This window comes from Ascaphus truei, chromosome 7, assembly GCF_040206685.1.
Source record: "Ascaphus truei isolate aAscTru1 chromosome 7, aAscTru1.hap1, whole genome shotgun sequence".
Classification (NCBI taxonomy): domain Eukaryota; kingdom Metazoa; phylum Chordata; class Amphibia; order Anura; family Ascaphidae; genus Ascaphus; species Ascaphus truei.
This window is the reverse complement of record NC_134489.1, coordinates 43103835-43121795: the sequence shown is the minus strand read 5'-3', so window position 1 is coordinate 43121795 and position 17961 is coordinate 43103835. Positions and strand designations below refer to the sequence as shown.

Sequence of the window (17961 nt, the reverse complement as noted above, 5' to 3'; positions counted from 1 at the left end):
TTATGGGCAGTTAGGGATAATATATGTCATGGACAGTTAGGGATAATATATGTCATGGACAGTTAGGGATAATATATGTTATGGACAGTTAGGGATAATATATGTTATGGGCAGTTAGGGATAACTTATGTCATGGACAGTTAGGGATAATATATGTTATGAACAGTTAGGGATAATATATGTTATGGGCAGTTAGGGATAATATATGTTATGGGCAGTTAGGGATAATATATGTCATGGACAGTTAGGGATAATATATGTTATGGGCAGTTAGGGATAATATATGTTATGGACAGTTAGGGATAACTTATGTCATGGACAGTTAGGGATAATATATGTCATGGGCAGTTAGGGATAATATATGTCATGGGCAGTTAGGGATAATATATGTCATGGACAGTTAGGGATAATATATGTCATGGACACTTAGGGATAATATATGTCATGGACACTTAGGGATAATATATGTCATGGACAGTTAGGGATAATATATGTCATGGGCAGTTAGGGATAATATATGTCATGGGCAGTTAGGGATAATATATGTCATGGGCAGTTAGGGATAATATATGTCATGGGCAGTTAGGGATAATATATGTCATGGGCAGTTAGGGATAATATATGTCATGGGCAGTTAGGGATAATATATGTCATGGGCAGTTAGGGATAATATATGTCATGGGCAGTTAGGGATAATATATGTCATGGGCAGTTAGGGATAATATATGTCATGGGCAGTTAGGGATAATATATGTCATGGGCAGTTAGGGATAATATATGTCATGGGCAGTTAGGGATAATATATGTTATGGACAGTTAGGGATAATATATGTTATGGGCAGTTAGGGATAATATATGTTATGGGCAGTTAGGGATAATATATGTTATGGGCAGTTAGGGATAATATATGTTATGGGCAGTTAGGGATAATATATGTTATGGGCAGTTAGGGATAATATATGTTATGGGCAGTTAGGGATAATATATGTTATGGGCAGTTAGGGATAATATATGTTATGGGCAGTTAGGGATAATATATGTTATGGGCAGTTAGGGATAATATATGTTATGGGCAGTTAGGGATAATATATGTTATGGACAGTTAGGGATAATATATGTTATGGACAGTTAGGGATAATATATGTTATGGACAGTAAGGGATAATATATGTTATGGACAGTTAGGGATAATATATGTTATGGACAGTTAGGGATAATATATGTTATGGACAGTAAGGGATAATATATGTTATGGACAGTAAGGGATAATATATGTTATGGGCAGTAAGGGATAATATATGTTATGGACAGTAAGGGATAATATATGTTATGGACAGTTAGGGATAATATATGTTATGGGCGCATTTAACTGTTACAAACAAGATTAAAATGAGAGAGCTGAAGTCTTGAAAGAATTTAAACTGGAGGCGTCTTTGAGAGTCTCTGGTAGAGCGCACTATACAGGGGATGGACAATATAGCACAGTATACATGGGATGGGCAATATAGTGCACTATACATGGGATGGACAATATAGCGCACTATACAGGGGATGGACAATATAGCGCACTATACAGGGGATGGACAATATAGTGCACTATACATGGGATGGACAATATAGCGCACTATACAGGGGATGGACAATATAGCGCACTATACAGGGGATGGATAATATAGCGCACTATACAGGGGATGGATAATATAGCGACCACGAGAAGGAACAAGCCCAAGTACCTCCCTAAAGTAAGAGGAATGAGGGTTATCTACGGAGGAAGCAGCGATGTGCACACCCTCTAATGTCACCAGTTTGTGTGTGTAACGGAACAAAGTTTTTATGTCAAGAGCATTATGAACGTCTGTGAATGAAGCTCCCGTTTATTCTATAAACGTTCCTGGCGGCCATCCTTATTCTATCTGCATATCCACGCCCAGCCTGCACTGACCCAGCACCCTGACCTGGTCTGAGAGACTGAGCCCAGCCTGCACCCACCCAGCACCCTGCCCAGGTCTGAGAGCCTGAGCCCAGCCTGCACCCACCCAGCACCCTGACCAGGTCTGAGAGACTGAGCCCAGCCTGCACCGACCCAGCACCCTGACCAGGTCTGAGAGACTGAGCCCAGCCTGCACCCACCCAGCACCCTGACCAGGTCTGAGAGACTGAGCCCAGCCAGCACTGACCCTGCACCCTGACCAGGTCTGAGAGACTGAGCCCAGCCTGCACTGACCCTGCACCCTGACCAGGTCTGAGAGACTGAGCCCAGCCTGCACCCACCCAGCACCCTGACCAGGTCTGAGAGACAGAGCCCAGCCTGCACCCACCCAGCACCCTGACCAGGTCTGAGAGACTGAGCCCAGCCTGCACCCAGCACCCTGACCAGGTCTGAGAGACAGAGCCCAGCCTGCACCCACCCAGCACCCTGACCAGGTCTGAGAGACTGAGCCCAGCCTGCAATGACCCAGCACCCTGCCCAGGTCTGAGAGACTGAGCCCAGCCTGCACCCAGCACCCTGACCAGGTCTGAGACTGAGCCCAGCCTGCACTGACCCAGCACCCTGACCAGGTCTGAGAGACTGAGCCCAGCCTGCACCGACCCAGCACCCTGACCAGGTATGAGAGACTGAGCCCAGCCTGCACCGACCCAGCACCCTGACCAGGTCTGAGAGACTGAGCCCAGGCTGCACTGACCCAGCACCCTGACCAGGTCTGAGACTAAGCACAGCCTGCACTGACCCAGCACCCCGACCAGGTCTGAGAGACTGAGCCCAGCCTGCACCAACCCAGCACCCTGACCAGGTCTGAGAGACCGAGCCCAGCCTGCACCGACCCAGCACCCTTACCAGGTCTGAGAGACCGAGCCCAGCTTGCACAGACCCAGCACCCTGACCAGGTCTGAGACTGAGCCCAGCCTGCACAGACCCAGCACCCTGACCAGGTCTGAGAGACTGAGCCCAGCCTACACTGACCCAGCACCCTGACCAGGTCTGAGACTGAGCCCAGCCTGCACAGACCCAGCACCCTGACCAGGTCTGAGAGACTGAGCCCAGCCTGCACTGACCCAGCACCCTGACCAGGTCTGAGAGACTGAGCCCAGCCTGCACCCAGCACCCTGACCAGGGCTGAGAGACTGAGCCCAGCCTGCACCGACCCAGCACCCTGACCAGGTCTGAGAGACTGAGCCCAGCCTGCACAGACCCAGCACCCTGAGCAGGTCTGAGAGACTGAGCCCAGCCTGCACCGACCCAGTACCCTGACCAGGTCTGAGAGACTGAGCCCAGCCTGCACAGACCCAGCACCCTGACCAGGTCTGAGAGACTGAGCCCAGCCTGCACTGACCCAGCACCCTGAGCAGGTCTGAGAGACTGAGCCCAGCCTGCACCCTGACCAGGTCTGAGAGACTGAGCCCAGCCTGCACCCAGCACCCTGACCAGGGCTGAGAGACTGAGCCCAGCCTGCACAGATCCAGCACCCTGACCAGGTCTGAGAGACTGAGCCCAGCCTGCACAGACCCAGCACCCTGAACAGGTCTGAGAGATTGAGCCCAGCCTGCACTGACACAGCACCCTGACCAGGTCTGAGAGACTGAGCCCAGCCTGCACAGACCCAGTACCCTGACCAGGTCTGAGACTGAGCCCAGCCTGCACCGACCCAGCACCCTGACCAGGTCTGAGAGACTGAGCCCAGCCTGCACAGACCCAGTACCCTGACCAGGTCTGAGACTGAGCCCAGCCTGCACCGACCCAGCACCCTGACCAGGTCTGAGAGACTGAGCCCAGCCTGCACCGACCCAGTACCCTGACCAGGTCTGAGAGACTGAGCCCAGCCTGCACAGACCCAGCACCCTGAGCAGGTCTGAGAGACTGAGCCCAGCCTGCACCCACCCAGCACCCTGACCAGGTCTGAGACTGAGCCCAGCCTGCACAGACCCAGCACCCTGACCAGGTCTGAGAGACTGAGCCCAGCCTGCACTGACCCAGCACCCTGACCAGGTCTGAGAGACTGAGCCCAGCCTGCACCCAGCACCCTGACCAGGGCTGAGAGACTGAGCCAAGCCTGCACTGACCCAGTACCCTGACCAGGTCTGAGAGACTGAGCCCAGCCTGCACCCAGCACCCTGACCAGGTCTGAGAGACTGAGCCCAGCCTGCACTGACACAGCACCCTGACCAGGTCTGAGAGACTGAGCCCAGCCTGCACCCAGCACCCTGAGCAGGTCTGAGAGACTGAGCCCAGCCTGCACAGACCCAGCACCCTGAGCAGGTCTGAGAGATTGAGCCCAGCCTGCACCGACTCAGCACGCTGACCGGGTCTGAGAGACTGAGCCTAGCCTGCACCCAGCACCCTGACCAGGGCTGAGAGACTGAGCCCAGCCTGCACTGACCCAGTACCCTGACCAGGTCTGAGAGACTGAGCCCAGCCTGCACAGACCCAGCACCCTGACCAGGTCTGAGAGACTGAGCCCAGCCTGCACTGACCCAGCACCCTGACCAGGTCTGAGAGACTGAGCCCAGCCTGCACCCAGCACCCTGACCAGGTCTGAGAGACTGAGCCCAGTCTGCACAGACCCAGCACCCTGAGCAGGTCTGAGAGACTGAGCCCAGCCAGCACCGACCCAGCACCCTGCCCAGGTCTGAGAGACTGAGCCCAGCCTGCACCGACCCAGCACCCTGACCAGGTCTGAGAGACTGAGCCCAGCCTGCACAGACCCAGTACCCTGACCAGGTCTGAGAGACTGAGCCCAGCCAGCACCGACCCAGCACCCTGACCAGGTCTGAGAGACTGAGCCCAGCCTGCACCCAGCACCCTGACCAGGGCTGAGAGACTGAGCCCAGCCTGCACAGATCCAGCACCCTGACCAGGTCTGAGAGACTGAGCCCAGCCTGCACAGACCCAGCACCCTGAGCAGGTCTGAGAGATTGAGCCCAGCCTGCACCGACCCAGCACGCTGACCGGGTCTGAGAGACTGAGCCCAGCCTGCACCCAGCACCCTGACCAGGGCTGAGAGACTGAGCCCAGCCTGCACCCAGCACCCTGACCAGGGCTGAGAGACTGAGCCCAGCCTGCACTGACCCAGTACCCTGACCAGGTCTGAGAGACTGAGCCCAGCCTGCACAGACCCAGCACCCTGACCAGGTCTGAGAGACTGAGCCCAGCCTGCACTGACCCAGCACCCTGACCAGGTCTGAGAGACTGAGCCCAGCCTGCACCCAGCACCCTGACCAGGTCTGAGAGACTGAGCCCAGCCTGCACAGACCCAGCACCCTGAGCAGGTCTGAGAGACTGAGCCCAGCCTGCACAGACCCAGTACCCTGACCAGGTCTGAGACTGAGCCCAGCCTGCACCGACCCAGCACCCTGACCAGGTCTGAGAGACTGAGCCCAGCCTGCACAGACCCAGTACCCTGACCAGGTCTGAGAGACTGAGCCCAGCCTGCACAGACCCAGTACCCTGACCAGGTCTGAGAGACTGAGCCCAGCCTGCACAGACCCAGTACCCTGACCAGGTCTGAGACTGAGCCCAGCCTGCACCGACCCAGCACCCTGACCAGGTCTGAGAGACTGAGCCCAGCCTGCACAGACCCAGTACCCTGACCAGGTCTGAGAGACTGAGCCCAGCCTGCACAGACCCAGTACCCTGACCAGGTCTGAGAGACTGAGCCCAGCCTGCACAGACCCAGCACCCTGACCAGGTCTGAGAGACTGAGCACTGCGATGTATAGTTAACGCAGTGCAAGCTCCTTTAGAGCCGGGCAGGGAGAGTTACAATAATAATATTGTCTCCTGTACAGTAGATTTCCAGGCCCAAGTCCCTGGCTCAAATATTTAGTAACCGAGCACAGAGAAATAAAATGACTTGCCCACGATGCTAACGATAGAATTCAAACCAAGTGTGCCCACTTCAAAAGGTTGTAATGTTATAATGAGGTCATTCCTTATCCATAAGACAATCATTCATCTAGCTTTGTTACCCGCTTTCTCTGCACGTGGCATCTACAGACCGCCGACCTCTCCCTCCGGCTTCCTCTCGGACGGTAAACCCTGGCTTTCCTGCTCTCTCTCCTGTCCTTTTACTGGGGGACGTCACCTGTCATATTGATGATCCCTCGGTCTCCTGGGCATCTCGCCTTCTCTCTTTAACCTCCTCCTTTGGCCTCCCACCAATGGACCAATTCCGGCACCCACAAGGATGGTCACTACTTAGACGTGGTTTTTACTAAAAACTGTCCCCGGGCTGATTTCTCCATCTCCCCCTTCCTGACCATCACCTGTTATTATTCATACCCCTCCTACATGTCCCACTGGCTACTCTCGAGACCTTCACTCCATTGGCCTCTCACATCTTCCCTGAACACTAACTTCTCTTCTCTCTGCTTCCTCTGAAACTCACAAATTTGTCAACTCCTGCAGCTCTATCCTCTCCTCCTCGCTTGATCTACATGCCCCATCTCGGCTCCGGCACAGACGTCCCTCTAACCCTCGGCCAAATTCACAAACACTCTCCCTTCACACTCGCACTCACTTCTCTCAACGCCTGCGGAGGAAATCTCACACTATACATTTCTCCTCTCCTGTTTTAACTCTGCTCTCTCTAAGGCAAAACAAACACTACTTCCCACTCATCAACACTCACAAATCCAATCCAGACCGTCTTTCTCTGAATCGGACTCCCTCCGACCTTTTCCTCCCACTTCCCATCCTTCCCTCACTTCTCCTTAAGCATCCGCCAAGATTCCTTCGGTCCCTTCCCCCTCTCTCCGCTTCTACCTAAACCTTCTCCTTCCACTCTGGAAGCCTTTTCTCCTGTCACAGAGGACGTTGCGAGGCTGATCTTCTCTTCTCCCTCCATCCCGTCCCCTCACACCGTATCAGAGTTCTTACTCTGGTCTTAGTCCCCACTCTCACCTGTATCTTCAATTCCTCCCGGTCCCGTGGCACTTTCCCGGCCTCCGTTAAGCATGCAGTGGTCGCACCTATTCTCTATGCAGTGGCGGATTTTACATTTTTGGCGCCCATAAGCACTTAAATTTTTGGCGCCCAGACACCCCTCCTCCTTCTGCAGCGGCACAGTGTCACGTGAGGCGTTTCCATGACAACGCACCGCCATGTGATGTCGCAGCGTCATTTGAAACTGCGATGCTACAGGAGGAGGGCGGCACGAAGGAGAAGGTAGGAGACCTTTAAGAGGCCCCACGCTCTCCCCCGGCAATCAGCGGGGAAGATAGCGGGGCCTCTGTCTATGGTAAGAACAGAAAATGTGCCTTACTAACGACCGCCCTTAATCCCTCCGGCCCAGAATGTCTGGTGTTGTCCCGTATGGTCACTTTCGTAATTCCCACGCCCTCCTGGCCCCTTCACAATCTGCCTTTCGTACGGCTCACTCAACACACAGAGACTGTGCTCAATAAAGTAACCAATGATCTGATTCTACAGGAAGCTAAATCCCGTGATCATTTTTCCTTACTAATCCTATTCGATTTCTCTGCTGCCTTCAATACGGTCGCTCACTTTATTGGTATCCACAACAAAGCGCTACCCTGCTTCTCATACTTCTCCCATCACACATTTTCGGGTCTCTTTTGCCAACATGTCTACGTCTCCTGTGGATCCATCGGTTGGTTTTACCTCCGGGCTCTGTTCTGGGACCTCTCCTGTTCTCTCTCACAAACACCTGGTGGCCTCATGAACTCTTTTGTCCTCAGGTACCAGCTGTATACAGATAATACACAGATATACCCACCCACCCTGTAATCCAGTCCCAAGCCTCGGATTGCCTCCCGGCTCTATCGTCGCGGATGGCGCTCTGCCACCTTAAATTTAATGTGTCTAACTGAGCTGCTCATATTTCCCCTTAAATCTGGCCTAATATCCCCTGTCTCCATCATAGTAAACAGTACCACCATCTAACCCAGGGGTGCGCCACCTTTCCCTGCTCGCGCCCCCCCTCCCTCACCCTGTATCCGGCTCTCGGCGTCAAATGACACCGCAGGGTCACGCCGCGTCGCCGAAGACAAGGTAAGGGAAGTTGCGGAGGCCTCACACGATCCCCCGGCATTAATTTAAGTGCCTTGGGGGAAGAAAGTGGGGCTCCTGCAACCGCCGCGCCCCCCCCCTGATAAATCTTGCACCCCTCAGTTTGCACATCCCTGATCTAACATGTCACCAAAGCACGGTGCCTAGGAGCGACACGACTCCTCCCTTTCCTTCTCCATTCACGGCATGGCGAAAACTCGTCACTTCTTCCTCCATAATATTCCCAAGATCCACTCTTTCCTCTGTCAATGTACTGCTAAATCTCTAATGCCCTTATCCTCTCCCACCGGGGCTATTGTAACATACTGCTAACAGGCTCCCGGCCTCACAACTTTCTCCTTCGGAATCTATTACAAAATTCTGCTGCTGGAATAATTTCACTTTCCCCACAGAACATTCTCTGCTCCTCTCCTCCTTAAATCTCTCCCCTGGCTTCCCATTATGTTTCGGATCACCAGCAAAGTTCTCCTCCGTTCCTTTAAGGCTCTCCCCTCGCCTGCTGCTTCCTACATATCCGCTCTGATCTCTCGTTATGCCACTGCTTGTCTCCTGCACTCTATTCATAACTGTCTCTTTTCCACCTCTACTGCTCTCTCGCATTTTTCTCTAACCCGTGGAACGCCCTCACATGGTATACGCCAAGCACCTTCTCTCCCCGCCTTTAAATGAAACCTAAAAACTCACCTCTTACGTTTCATTAACCTGGACTCATGGTTACTGTAACAGTCTCACTTACCCACCGTCAAGGCCAGGCACTGCCATCTACTGCACTTATTTATTTATTTTAAAATATATGCCGCCTTTGATTACCTTTATTGAAAACTAATTACCTATCCTACCGATCGATTAGTTCTCCTGTGATCGATCAGCAAAGATTCCGCTTCCCGGGGATCACTAAACGGCTGCCTTTCAGTTTCAATCAATCCTTCAGTCAGTGTAACTCAGCAGCTACAATGTATTCTTAAATTACTACGGTTGCATTATCTATTATTGTTACAGTTTGCAGCTCAAACTGCTGGGAACATTGGTAACAAGCAGGAAAGTGTTGCAAATATCTCTCTCTGCTGGGGAGGTGGCTAAACCCTGCTATAGAAATCGAAGGATGCTCAGTATATTAAAACTCGTTAAAAATGGCATTGAGTTTAATTTAAAAAAAAAAAATGTATGGAGGGGAAAAAAAAAAAAAACCCATGTCGGATATTCTTGGATTGTTCCTTTTGTGGCTTTAGTGATATAACAAAGGGAGGAACAATCCAGTGAACACCTTTGCACAAGACCACATTTGTAAAATGTGACATGATTATACACAGAGTGGGCAGGTAGACTAACACATTCTTCCCCTTATCACCACGCTGTAACCAAGATAACCTGAAAACAGAGGGTGTAACCGGGCGCTCCTAAATAAAAGTGGGTATCTATCAATTACAAACGTGCAAATTATTGAGAATAAAGTGATTAAGTGAAATATTCAAAAAACCTTTACTATCAATATAACCTTCACCAAATTTAGTGAAAAAAGTGTGATTTAAAAGGTATAAGTGCAGCAGATCAAAAAACCCTTGTGGACCGTCCTCTGGTCCCCAAATAGTGGGGATAGTCCAGATGTGGGGAGCGCTCGCAAGTATGGATACAGAAGATAAAAAAAATACAAATAATGGTGCAGCCAATAGGGGAAAATGTGTATAATAAAACAGTATAATGATCCCACTCACAAAGGTATGATGGTGATATAAGCAGAGCAGAGATACATCTCTCTCTGATAGGAGCACTGTGGCCAACCCACCTCTGTGTTGTCAGTCTTGTATGTCTAAGGGCTGTTATATACTGTTTGCGGCCGTGCGCGCGTGTTCCTGTGCAAAGATGTGTGCACGTGCCGCACACGTTTTGTGTGTATACTGTGCGCGAGTGTAAGGTACTGTGTGTATGTATATGTGTGTGTATATTTAAATGCGTTTTCAAATAAATAAATAAATGAATCCTTTAATAATTTTTTTAAAGTCTGTCTTTTACCTTTTTGCGTGAATACTGGATCCTTGTCATATAAGACATACAAGACTGACAACACAGAGGTGGGTTGGCCACAGTGCTCCTATCGGAGAGAGATGTATCTCTGGTCTGCTTATATCACCATCATACCTTTGTGAGTGGGATCATTATACTGTTTTATTCCCTATTGGCTGCACCATTATTTGTATTTTTTTTTTATCTTCTATATCCATAAGGAGACTTGTGAGCGCTCCCCACATCTGGACAACTAACCAAGATACATCCAGCAATGAGTCAGCCCAAAAATAACCACCCCCCCCCCATCCCCTGAAGGAGCTAAATTATGCTTTATAGCAGTGTTTTCCAACCAGGGTTCCCCGTGCATCCGTAAAGGGTTCCCTTCAATTTTATGGTCATTTGAAAATTGTATCAAATAAGGAAGAATTTACAAAGCATCTGATCTCAGACGCGCTATTAGAGAGGGTTGGGGTTCCTTACAATGCATCTGATATCAGACGTGCTATTAGAGAGGGTTGGGGTTCCTTACAATGCATCTGATCTCAGACGCGCTATTAGAGAGGGTTGGGGTTCCTTACAATGCATCTGATCTCAGACGCGCTATTAGAGAGGGTTGGGGTTCCTTACAATGCATCTGATCTCAGACGCGCTATTAGAGAGGGTTGGGGTTCCTTACAATGCATCTGATCTCAGACGCGCTATTAGAGAGGGTTGGGGTTCCTTACAAAGCATCTGATCTCAGACGTGCTATTAGAGAGGGTTGGGGTTCCTTACAATGCATCTGATCTCAGACGCGCTATTAGAGAGGGTTGGGGTTCCTTACAATGCATCTGATCTCCGACGCGCTATTAGAGAGGGTTGGGGTTCCTTACAAAGCATCTGATCTCAGACGTGCTATTAGAGAGGGTTGGGGTTCCTTACAATGCATCTGATCTCAGACGCGCTATTAGAGAGGGTTGGGGTTCCTTACAAAGCATCTGATCTCAGACGTGCTATTAGAGAAGGTTGGGGTTCCTTACAATGCATCTGATCTCAGACGCGCTATTAGAGAGGGTCGGGGTTCCTTACAATGCATCTGATCTCCGACGCGCTATTAGAGAGGGTGGAGGTTCCTTACAATGCATCTGATCTCCGACACGCTATTAGAGAGGGTTGGGGTTCCTTACAATACATCTGATCTCAGACGCGCTATTAGAGAGGGTTGGGGTTCCTTACAATGCATCTGGTCTCCGACGCGCTATTAGAGAGGGTTGGGGGTTCCTCAGAAGTTTACTTAGTGTTCCTTAACCAAAAAAAAGGTTGAAACCCCCTGCTTTATAGAAACGTCTTTTCGATAAGGATACAATGTATCTTGTACTTTAGACCAGGGGTGCTCAACTCCCCAAGCCTGCAGGTCCTGCGCGTGACACGCACAGCTTCTCTTGGCCACGAAATGTTATGGAAAGACCCCGCTTCCTGAGGGCATTGTATGAACAGGACAGGGTGCGTTTCCTGCTCTCTAACACACCCATACAATGGTGGAGAGCACGGCAATGAAAGAGTTAACCCGCGGCAGGTATAGAGCCGATAAGTGCATGCATGGAATGTGCCTCTCCCTTCCTTCTCCCTGCACTCAGAACACAGGTACAGGCCCAAACACCGACACAGCCGAGACTCCCGGAATGTGCCCTGATCTGGGGAAACCCAGCAAAGGGAGCAGAGACACACAGAGCAGGAGGTGAGGCGCGCGGGGTATACAGAAGAATCGTGGGTGCAAAGTGCATTATAAAAAGCAGTGATACTGTGTCCAATTCTTAGGAATTCTAAACATGTTCAACGTTGGAGTAAAGCTCATTTCCCAAAGATTTGTACAATATTTATGGTCTAAACCAGGGATCTCGAACTCCAACAGGCCATCTTTTATGGATATCCCTGCTTCAGCACAGGTGGCTCATTCAGTGGCTCAGTAGAAGACTGCACCACCTGTGCTGAAGCAGGGATATCTATAAAAGCTGGCCTGTTGGTGCCCCTTGAGGACGGAGTTCGAGACCCCTGGTCTAAACGATGGAAGGGAGAGGGGCAACACTGCCCGACGTAACACTACCCCACGTAACACTGCCCCAAGTAACACTGCCCCACGTACCACTGCCCCACGTACCACTGCCCCACGTAACACTACCCCAAGTAACACTGCGCCAAGTAACACTGCCCCAAGTAACACTGCCCCACGTAACACAGCCCCACGTAACACTGCCCCACGTAACACTGCCCCAAGTAACACTACCCCACGTAACACTACCCCACGTAACACTGCCCCAAGTAACACTGCGCCAAGTAACACTGCCCCAAGTAACACTGCCCCAAGTAACACTGCCCCAAGTAACACTGCCCCACGTACCACTGCCCCACGTACCACTGCCCCACGTAACACTGCCCCAAGTAACACTACCCCACGTAACACTACCCCACGTAACACTACCCCACGTAACACTACCCCAAGTAACACTGCCCCACGTAACACTGCCCCACGTAACACTGCCCCACGTAACACTGCCCCAAGTAACACTACCCCAAGTAACACTACCCCACGTAACACTACCCCACGTAACACTGCCCCACGTAACACTGCCCCACGTAACACTGCCCCACGTAACACTGCCCCAAGTAACACTACCCCACGTAACACTACCCCACGTAACACTACCCCAAGTAACACTGCGCCAAGTAACACTGCCCCAAGTAACACTGCCCCAAGTAACACTGCCCCAAGTAACACTGCCCCAAGTAACACTGCCCCAAGTAACACAGCCCCATGTAACACTACCCCAAGTAACACTACCCCAAGTAACACTACCCCAAGTAACACTACCCCACGTAACACTACCCCAAGTAACACTACCCCAAGTAACACTACCCCACGTAACACTACCCCAAGTAACACTACCCCAAGTAACACTACCCCACGTAACACTGCCCCACGTAACACTGCCCCAAGTAACACTGCCCCAAGTAACACTGCCCCAAGTAACACTGCCCCAAGTAACACTGCCCCAAGTAACACTGCCCCAAGTAACACTGCCCCAAGTAACACAGCCCCATGTAACACTACCCCAAGTAACACTACCCCAAGTAACACTACCCCACGTAACACTACCCCACGTAACACTACCCCAAGTAACACTACCCCACGTAACACTACCCCACGTAACACTACCCCAAGTAACATTACCCCACGTAACACTACCCCAAGTAACAGCCCCAAGTAACACAGCCCCAAGTAACACAGCCCCAAGTAACACAGCCCCAAGTAACATTACCCCAAGTAACACTACCCCACGTAACATTACCCCACGTAACATTACCCCACGTAACATTACCCCAAGTAACACTACCCCAAGTAACACTACCCCAAGTAACACTACCCCAAGTAACACTACCCCAAGTAACACTACCCCAAGTAACACTACCCCACGTAACATTACCCCAAGTAACACTACCCCAAGTAACATTACCCCAAGTAACATTACCCCATGTAACACTACCCCAAGTAACATTACCCCAAGTAACATTACCCCAAGTAACATTACCCCAAGTAACACTACCCCAAGTAACATTACCCCAAGTAACATTACCCCAAGTAACACTACCCCAAGTAACATTACCCCACGTAACACTGCCCCAAGTAACACTGCCCCAAGTAACACAGCCCCAAGTAACACAGCCCCAAGTAACATTACCCCACGTAACACTACCCCACGTAACACTACCCCACGTAACATTACCCCAAGTAACACTACCCCAAGTAACACTACCCCACGTAACATTACCCCACGTAACACTACCCCAAGTAACACTACCCCACGTAACACTACCCCAAGTAACACTACCCCAAGTAACATTACCCCAAGTAACACTACCCCAAGTAACACAGCCCCAAGTAACACTACCCCAAGTAACACAGCCCCAAGTAACACTACCCCAAGTAACAGTACCCCAAGTAACACTACCCCACGTAACACAGCCCCAAGTAACATTACTCCAAGTAACACTACCCCAAGTAACACTACCCCACGTAACATTACCCCAAATAACACTACCCCAAGTAACACAGCCCCACGTAACACAGCCCCATGTAACATTACCGCAAGTAACACTACCCCAAGTAACACAGCCCCACGTAGCACAGCCCCATGTAACATTACCCCAAGTAACACTACCCCACATAACACAGCCCCAAGTAACATTACCCCACGTAACACTACCCCAAGTAACACTACCCCACGTAACATTACCCCAAGTAACACTACCCCAAGTAACACTACCCCAAGTAACACTACCCCACGTAACATTACCCCAAGTAACACAGCCCCAAGTAACACAGCCCCAAGTAATATTACCCCACGTAACACTACCCCAAGTAACACAGCCCCAAGTAACATTTCCCTCCAACTGCTGGGGAGTGAGAATACAGTGAGATACTTGTATCTGTTCTTTCAGAATTGCTGATTTTTTGTTATAGTTTTGGAAATACTGTTCCCAGGAAGCACAATAATGAACCCCCAGATTACAGGAAGCACAAGAATGAATGAACACCCAGATTACAGGAAGCACAAGAATCAATGAACCCCCAGATTACAGGAAGCACAAGAATGAATGAACCCCCAGATTACAGGAAGCACACGAATTAACCCCTAGATTACAGGAAGCACAAGAATGAATGAACCCCAAGATTACAGGAAGCACACGAATGAATGAACCCCCAGATTACAGGAAGCACAAGAATGAATGAACCCCCAGATTACAGGAAGCACATGAATTAACCCCCAGATTACAGGAAGCACAAGAATGAATGAACCCCCAGATTACAGGAAGCACAATAATTAACCCCCAGATTACAGGAAGCACAAGAATGAATGAACCCCCAGATTACAAGAAGTACACGAATGAATGAACCCCCAGATTACAGGAAGTACACGAATGAATGAACCCCCAGATTACAGGAAGCACAATAATTAACCCCCAGATTACAGGAAGCACAAGAATGAACCCGCAAATTACAGGAAGCACAAGAATGAACCCGCAAATTACAGGAAGCACAAGAATTAATGAACCCCCCAGATTACAGGAAGCACAAGAATGAACCATCGGATTACAAGCGCAAGAATGAATGCCCCCCCACCCCCATATTAAAGGAAGCACAAGAATAAATGAACACCCCCATGTTACACGAAGAAACAGAATGAATTACCAAAGTCACTCTACCCAGGAGCGGTCGTCCTACCAAACTCTCTACAAGAACAAACCAGCAAATCATCCAGGAAGTCACAAAGAACCTCAGAGTAACGTCCAAGGATCTGCAGGCCACTCTCACCTCGGCTAATGTGAGTGTTCATGACTCGACATTCAGAAAAAGACGGAACTAGAATGGTGTTCATGGAAGGATAGCCAGGAGGAAACCACCGCTCTCTAAAAAGAACATCTGAAGTTCTCCAAAGAGCACATAGATGATCCAGAACACTTCTGGAACAATGTTCTCTGGACAGACGAGGCAAAGGTAGAACTTTTTGGCCTCAATGAGAAACGTTATGTTTGGTGAAAACCAAACACTGCATTCGAACAGACATATCTCATCCCAACCGTCAAGCATGGTGGTGGGAGTGTGATGGTTTCGGGCTGCTTTGCTACCTCAGGACCTGGACGGTTTGCCATCATTGACACAACCATGAATTCTGCATTGTCTCAGAAGATTCTAGAGGAGAATGTCAGGCCATCCGTCCGTGAGCTGAAGCGAAAGTGGGTCATGCAGCAAGACAATGATCCTAAACATACAAGCGGATCTACAGAAGAATGGCTGCAGAAGAAGAAATTCTGCGGTTAGAATAGCCACAGTCCGGACCTAAACCCCATGGAAATGTTGTGGCAGGACCTGAAGTGAGCTGTCCATGCAAGGAGCCCTCAAATGTCACTGAGCTGAAGCAGTTCTGTAAGGAGGAACGGGCCAAAATTCCTCAGAACCAATGTGACGTCAGGCGCATGAGAAGCACGAGCGATTCGTGTCCTGTTGAAAAGTTGTAGTCGCGTGACATCATGGAAGGAATTCGCCCTCATGTGATGCGCCAACGAGCGGCTGAATCAAATATCTTTGCCTCTGCAAGCAGCTGAGCGCTCACGGGCGCGTACGCTGGACAGTCTCATTGCGATCATGTGTTTGATCGCGTGTCGCATGAGCGCGCTTAGCTTCACCCTGGACGAGGCCTAAAGGGTCACATACTTTCTCACACGTTACATAATTACATGTACACGGATATTGAATGTTTAATCATTCGTAGATAAATACATTTTGAAAAAGTATCATGTTTTTGTGTCATTTGTTTGATCAGGTTATTTGTATCTATTATTAGGACTTAGATTAAGATCTAATAACATTTTAGGTTTGAAATATGTGAAAATCCTAAGGGGCGTCACAAACGCTTTCGCTCCTGTACATACACAGGGTGAATGCATTGCTAGACCCCCTGCTGTCTTTGCATGTGGTTACATAATGCTGTGTATGTTGCTGGACACTCAGCAGGAAAGAGATTAACAGCTTGAAATAGTCCAGCACCTATTTACACACTCGCCCACCTCTAAAAGCAAAGTCCAACTTAATGCACCCGCTCTGAGGTGAGAGAGAGAGAGACACACACAGAGAGACAGAGACACACAGAGAGACAGAGACACAGAGAGAGAGAGAGAGAGAGAGAGAGAGAGAGAGAGAGAGAGAGAGAGAGAGACACAGAGAGAGAGAGAGAGACACACAGAGAGAGAGAGAGAGAGACACAGAGAGAGAGAGAGAGACACACACACACAGAGAGAGACACACAGAGAGAGAGAGAGACACACAGTGACACACAGAGAGAGAGAGAGACACACACACAGAGAGAGAGAGACACACACAGAGAGAGAGAGACACACAGAGAGAAGGAGGAGAGAGAGGAGAAGAGAAAGAGGAGGGAGGAGGAGAGAGAAGGAGCAGGAGTTAGAGGAGGAGGAAGAGAGAAGGGGGGTAGAGAGAGAAGGGGAGGGGGAGAGGGAGAGCGCGCCCCCACTGCTTAAAAGCCTCTTTGGTCAGGTAAAGATGGGAAGGTGTGATACTGAAACATATTCTGGGTCTCTGTACAGCATTAGTTTAATAGGATGACATGTCCCCTTCATGGTAATGAGGCACTTTGGAGTCAGTTCCCCAGAAGCCCCATACAGAGCGCGTGGAATTCATTGAATTCCTGTAGTAGGGATCGTCTCAGTCTGTTATTCAAAGAGTGAAACTGTATCAGAATTTCAAGATAAACCATTGATTTGCTAACGCTTGTAAATGGATTTAAATTTACATACAAATAAGTAATTATTTGGTGTTCCCAAGGCGGCTCAGGAAGAAAGCAATAGCACAAAGCCACTTCTTTAAACACATCCCTTTATCTACACCAGTGGTTTCCAAGCTGTTTTTTGGATAAGGAACCCCAAGTGAAATTCTGAGGAACCCCAACCCTCTCTAATAACACAGCTTAGATCAGATATATTGTAAGGAACCCCAACCCTCTCTAATAGCGCATCTGAGATCAGATGCATTGTAAGGAACCCCAACCCTCTCTAATAGCGCGTCTGAGATCAGATGCATTGTAAGGAACCCCAACCCTCTCTAATAGCGCATCTGAGATCAGATGCATTGTAAGGAACCCCAACCCTCTCTAATAGCGCGTCTGAGATCAGATGCATTGTAAGGAACCCCAACCCTCTCTAATAGCGCGTCTGAGATCAGATGCATTGTAAGGAACCCCAACCCTCTCTAATAGCGCGTCTGAGATCAGATGCATTGCAGGGAACCCCAACCCTCTCTAATAGCGCGTCTGAGATCAGATGCATTGTAAGTAACCCTTTAAGGACGCCCGGGGAACCGTGGTGGGAAAACACTGCTCTA

General features: G+C 49.9%; 1 protein-coding gene across 2 annotated transcripts in view; it reads right to left on the bottom strand.

Annotated features, from left to right (window-relative positions):
• The window catches only part of LOC142499115 (unconventional myosin-Ie-like), a 61371-nt gene that overhangs the window by 41809 nt on the left and 1601 nt on the right, over positions 1-17961 (bottom strand). The window lies entirely within an intron of this gene.